At 47.0% G+C, this 6,045-nt stretch overlaps 1 non-coding gene across 1 annotated transcript; it reads right to left on the bottom strand.

Moving 5' to 3' along the window:
* Nucleotides 1-695: 695 nt before the first annotated feature.
* On the bottom strand, nucleotides 696-766 carry TRNAT-CGU (transfer RNA threonine (anticodon CGU)). Its single transcript has one exon. It is a non-coding gene; the product is annotated as a tRNA-Thr (tRNA).
* Between the last annotated feature and the right edge of the window lie 5,279 nt (nucleotides 767-6,045).

The following is a 6,045-nucleotide window of genomic DNA, read 5'->3' on the forward strand; positions in this document are numbered from 1 at the left end:
CATCTATGTTCGAGTACATCACCCTGAAACTGACTCTCTTCTGCTTCTGCTCTGGGGGGAGGGGGGACCTGTGGGATCTGGGGTGAGTGGGAGCTGGGAGGATCTGGTACGGGGAGACTGGTGGAGGAAGGGCTTGGGGGGGGAGAGGGGGAGGGTTGGGGAGGGAGGGAAGAGCCAGAGGGTTGGTGGTGGGGGGAGAGTGCGAGGTGGGGGGGGGGGGGGGGTGAGAGGGAAAGGGTTGGGGGTGTGGGAGCCGGGGAGGCTTGGGGGGGGAGCATGGGCTTGAGGGGATGGAGGAGAAGGGGTGCTTGGGGGGGCAGAAAAGGGGGGAGGGCTTGGAGGGAAAGGAAAGTGTGAGGTAGGTAAGGAAGAGGGGAGGGTTTAGGGGAGTGGTGGAGAGAGAAGTCTTAGGTGGGGTGGGTGGGAGTGGGGGTCTTAGGGGATGTGTGTGTGTGTGTGTGTTTACTAGTTGTGTTTTCCGGGGGTTGAGCTTTGCTCTTTCGGCCCGCCTCTCGACTGTCAATCAACTGTTTACTAACTAACTACTAACTCACTAACTACTTTTTTTTTCCCCACACCACACACACACACACACCCCAGGAAGCAGCCCGTGACAGCTGACTAACTCCCAGGTACCTATTTACTGCTAGGTAACAGGGGCACTTAGGGTGAAAGAGTCTTTGCCCATTTGTTTCTGCCTCGTGCGGGAATCGAACCCGCGCCACAGAATTACGAGTCCTGCGCCCTATCCACCAGGCTACGAGGCCCCCGTGTATGTGTATGTGTGTGCGTGGGTGTGTGTGTGTATATTCACCTAGTTATGCTTGCGGGGGTAGAGCTCTGCTCTTCCGGCCAGCCTCTCAACTGTCAATCAACTCTTACTAACTACTATTTTTTTCCCTCACACCGCACACACACCCCCAGGAAGCAGCCCATGACAAATGACTAACTCCCATGTACTTATTTACTACTGCTAGGTAACAGGGGCATTCTGGGTGAAAGAAACTTTGCCCATTTGTTTCTGCCTGGTGCGGGAATCGAACCCACGCCACAAAACTGCGAGTCCTGAGCCCTATCCACCAGGCTACCAGGCCCCTAACTACTTTTATACACACTCCAAGAGGCTTCACACACACTACATGTGTGTGTGTGTGTGTGTGTGTGTGTGTGTGTGTGTGTGTGTGTGTGTGTGTGTGTGTGTGTGTGTGTGTGTGTGTGTGTGTGTGTATGTGTACTCACCTAGTTGTGTTTGCGGGGGTTGAGCTCTGGCTCTTTGGTCCCGCCTCTCAACCGTCAATCAACAGGTGTACAGATTCATGAGCCTATTGGGCTCTATCATATCTACACTTGAAACTGTGTATGGAGTCAGCCTCCACCACATCACTTCCTAATGCATTCCATTTGTCAACCACTCTGACACTAAAAAAGTTCTTTCTAATATCTCTGTGGCTCATTTGGGCACTCAGTTTCCACCTGTGTCCCCTTGTGCGTGTTCCCCTTGTGTTAAATAGACTGTCTTTATCTACCCTATCAATCCCCTTCAGAATCTTGAATGTGGTGATCATGTCCCCCCTAACTCTTCTGTCTTCCAGCGAAGTGAGGTTTAATTCCCGTAGTCTCTTCTCGTAGCTCATACCTCTCAGCTCGGGTACTAGTCTGGTGGCAAACCTTTGAACCTTTTCCAGTTTAGTCTTATCCTTGACTAGATATGGACTCCATGCTGGGGCTGCATACTCCAGGATTGGCCTGACATATGTGGTATACAAAGTTCTGAATGATTCTTTACACAAGTTTCTGAATGCCGTTCGTATGTTGGCCAGCCTGGCATATGCCGCTGATGTTATCCGCTTGATATGTGCTGCAGGAGACAGGTCTGGCGTGATATCAACCCCCAAGTCTTTTTCCTTCTCTGACTCCTGAAGAATTTCCTCTCCCAGATGATACCTTGTATCTGGCCTCCTGCTCCCTACACCTATCTTCATTACATTACATTTGGTTGGGTTAAACTCTAACAACCATTTGTTCGACCATTCCTTCAGCTTGTCTAGGTCTTCTTGAAGCCTCAAACAGTCCTCTTCTGTTTTAATCCTTATCATAATTTTAGCATCGTCCGCAAACATTGAGAGAAATGAATCGATACCCTCCGGGAGATCATTTACATATATCAGAAACAAGATAGGACCGAGTACAGAGCCCTGTGGGACTCCACTGGTGACTTCACGCCAATCGGAGGTCTCACCCCTCACCGTAACTCTCTGCTTCCTATTGCTTAGATACTCCCTTATCCACTGGAGCACCTTACCAGCTACACCTGCCTGTCTCTCCAGCTTATGTACCAGCCTCTTATGCGGTACTGTGTCAAAGGCTTTCCGACAATCCAAGAAAATGCAGTCCGCCCAGCCCTCTCTTTCTTGCTTAATCTGTGTCACCTGATCGTAGAATTCTATCAAGCCTGTAAGGCAAGATTTACCCTCCCTGAATCCATGTTGGCGATTTGTCACGAAGTCCCTTCTCTCCAGATGTGTTACCAGGTTTTTTCTCACGATCTTCTCCATCACCTTGCATGGTATACAAGTCAAGGACACTGGCCTGTAGTTCAGTGCCTCTTGTCTGTCGCCCTTTTTGTATATTGGGACCACATTCGCCGTCTTCCATATTTCTGGTAGGTCTCCCGTCTCTAGTGACTTACTATACACTATGGAGAGTGGCAGGCAAAGTGCCTCTGCACACTCTTTCACTACCCATGGTGAGATCCCATCTGGACCAACAGCCTTTCTAACATCCAGATCCAGCAGGTGTCTCTTGACCTCCTCTCTCGTAATTTCGAACTCCTCCAAGGCCGCCTGGTTTACCTCCCTTTCTCCTAGCACAGTGACCTCACCCTGTTCGATTGTGAAGACCTCCTGGAACCTCTTGTTGAGTTCCTCACACACCTCTCTGTCATTCTCTGTATACCTGTCCTCGCCTGTTCTAAGTTTCAATACCTGTTCTTTCACTGTTGTTTTCCTTCTGATGTGACTGTGGAGTAGCTTTGGTTCGGTCTTGGCTTTGTTTGCTATATCATTTTCAAAATTTTTCTCTGCTTCTCTTCTCACCCTGACGTACTCATTCCTGGTTCTCTGGTATCTCTCTCTGTTTTCTGGTGTTCTGTTATTCCGGAAGTTCCTCCACGCCTTTTTGTTCAGTTTCTTCGCTTCCATACATGCCCTATTATACCATGGATTCTTCTGTTGCTTCTCGGATTTTTCCCTTTGGGCCGGGATGAACCTGTTTACTGCCTCCTGACACTTTTGGGTAACATAGTCCATCATACCCTGTACAAACTTGTCACTGAGGTCTGTGTCCCAAGGTATTTCACTAAGGAAACTTCTCATCTGTTCATAATTCCCCTTTCAGTATGCCAGCCTTTTGATTTCTAGTTCTTTTTGGGGGGAGATAAGTCCTAGCTCTACCAGGTACTCAAAGTTCAATACACTGTGGTCACTCATTCCCAAGGGCGCTTCCATCTTAACTTCCCTTATATCCCATTCATTTAGGGTAAATATCAAATCAAGCATTGCTGGTTCATCTTCTCCTCTCATTCTTGTTGGTTCTTTGGTGTGCTGGCTTAGAAAGTTTCTTGTTGCCACGTCCAGCAGCTTAGCTCTCCATGTTTCTGGTCCTCCATGCGGGTCTCTGTTCTTCCAATCTATCTTCCCATGGTTGAAGTCTCCCATAATTAGTAGTCCAGATCCATTCCTGCTAGCAACAGAAGCTGCTCTTTCTATTATGTTAATGGTGGCCATGTTGTTTCTATCATATTCCTGTCTAGGTCTTCTGTCATTTGGTGGTGGATTATATATGACTGCGACTATAATTTTTTTCCCTCCATTTGTTACAGTACCTGCTATGTAGTCACTGAAACCTTCGCAGCCCTGAATATCCATCTCCTCAAAATCCCAGCCTTGTCTTACCAGCAGAGCTACACCACCACCACCTCTTCCTTCCCTCTCTTTCCTCATAACATAATAGTCCTGTGGGAACACTGCATTTGTTATCGTTTTCGTGATCTTTGTTTCTGTGAGGGCTATTATGTCTGGGTTTTCCTCTAGTACCAGTTCTCCAAGCTCATTTGCTTTATTTGTAATTCCATCTATGTTTGTGTACATCGCTTTGAGGCTCACTTTCTTCTGTCCCTTCTCAAATCGCCTCCTTGGTGAGTGTTCTGCTGGTGGGGGAGGCTGTTCCATGGGTGTGAGGACCTGTGAGGTGGATAACAGGGTCTCAGAGGATAGTGGGATGAGGGGCGGTGTGTGTGTGTGTGTGTGTGTGTGTGTGTGTGTGTGTGTGTGTGTGTGTGTGTGTGTGTGTGTGTGTGTGTGTGTGTGTGTGTGTGTGTGGGTGTGGGTGTGTGTGTGTGTGTGTGTATACCTACCTAGATGTACTAACCTAGTTGTGCTTTCGGGGGTTGAGCTCTGGCTCTTTGGTCCCGCCTCTCAACTGTCAATCAACTGATGTACAGGTCTCTGAGCCATCTGGGCTCTATCATATCTACACTTGAAACAGAGAATGGAGTCTGCTTCTACCACATCACTTCCTAATGCATTCCAATTTGTCTACTACTCTGACACTGAAAAAAATTCTAATATCTTGATGGCTTATTTAGGCACTCAATTTCCACTCTAGTGCCTGTGCCCCTCGTGTTAAATAGTCTGTCTTTATATACCCTATCAATTCCTCTGAGAATCTTGTATGTGGTGATCATGTCCCCCAATAACTCTTATGTCTCCAAGTGACGTGAGGTTTAATTCCAGTAGTTTTCCTCGTATTAATTCCATACCACTCAGTTCGGGTACTAGTCTGGTGGCAAACCTTTGAAGCTTTTCCAGTTTAGTCTTATGCTTGACTTATATGGACTCCATGCTGGAGCCGCATATTCTAGGATTGGTCTGAAATATGTGGTATACAAAGTCCTGAAAGATTCCTTTCACAAGTTTCTAAAAGCCGTCGTTATGTTAGCGAACCTGGCATTTGCCGCTGATGTTATCCTCTTGATATGGGCTTCAGGGGACAGGTCTGGCGTGATATGAACACCCAGGTCTTTCTCACTCTCTGACTCCTGAAGTATTTCAACTCCCAAATGATACCTTGTATCTGGTCTCCTGCTCTCTACACCTATCTTTATTACATTTCATTTGCTTGGGTTAAACTCTAACAATCAATTGTTCGACCATTCCTGCAGCTTGTCCAGGTCTTCTTGAAGCCTCAAGCTGTCTTCCTCTGTCTTAATCTTTTTCATAATTTTGGCGTTGTCAGCAAACATTAAGAGGAATGAGTCTATACCCTCTGGGAGGTCATTTACGTATATCAGAAACAGTAAAAGTCCGAGTACAGAGCCCTGTGGGACTCTGCTGGTGACATCATGCCAATCTGAGGTCTCACCCCTCATTGTAACTCTCAGCTTCCTATTGCCTAGGTACTTCCTTATCAACTTGAGCACCCTACCAGTTACTTCTGCCTGTTTCTCCAAATTATGCACCAGCCTCTTATGGGGGTACTGTGTCAAAGGCTTTCCGACAGTACAAGAAAATGTAATCTGTCCACCCTTCTTTTTCTTGCTGAATCTTTGTCAGTTGATCGTAGTATTCTATTAGGCCAATGAGGCAAGATTTATCCTTCCTGAATCCATGTTGATGGTTTGTCACGAAGTCCCTTCTCTCCAGACGTGTTACTAGGTTTTTCTCACGATCTTCTAATTCACCTTTCATGGTATACAAGTTAAGGACACTGGCCTGTAGTTCATTGCCTCTTGCCTGTCGCCCTTTTTGTATACTGGGATTACATTAGCAGTCTTCCATATTACTGGAAAGTCTCCTGTCTCTATTGACTAGCAATACTCTATGGAGAGTGGCAAGCAAAGTGCTTCTGCACACTCTTTCAACACCCATGGTGAGATCCCGTTCGGTCCAGACACCAGCAAAGCTTGCCAACAAAATTAACCACTAAAGATTCAACTCAGGTCTGTATTCACAGGCAGAATCTTGTTAGTAGGTGGGAACTAAGACA

Source organism: Procambarus clarkii, chromosome 30, assembly GCF_040958095.1.
Source record: "Procambarus clarkii isolate CNS0578487 chromosome 30, FALCON_Pclarkii_2.0, whole genome shotgun sequence".
Classification (NCBI taxonomy): domain Eukaryota; kingdom Metazoa; phylum Arthropoda; class Malacostraca; order Decapoda; family Cambaridae; genus Procambarus; species Procambarus clarkii.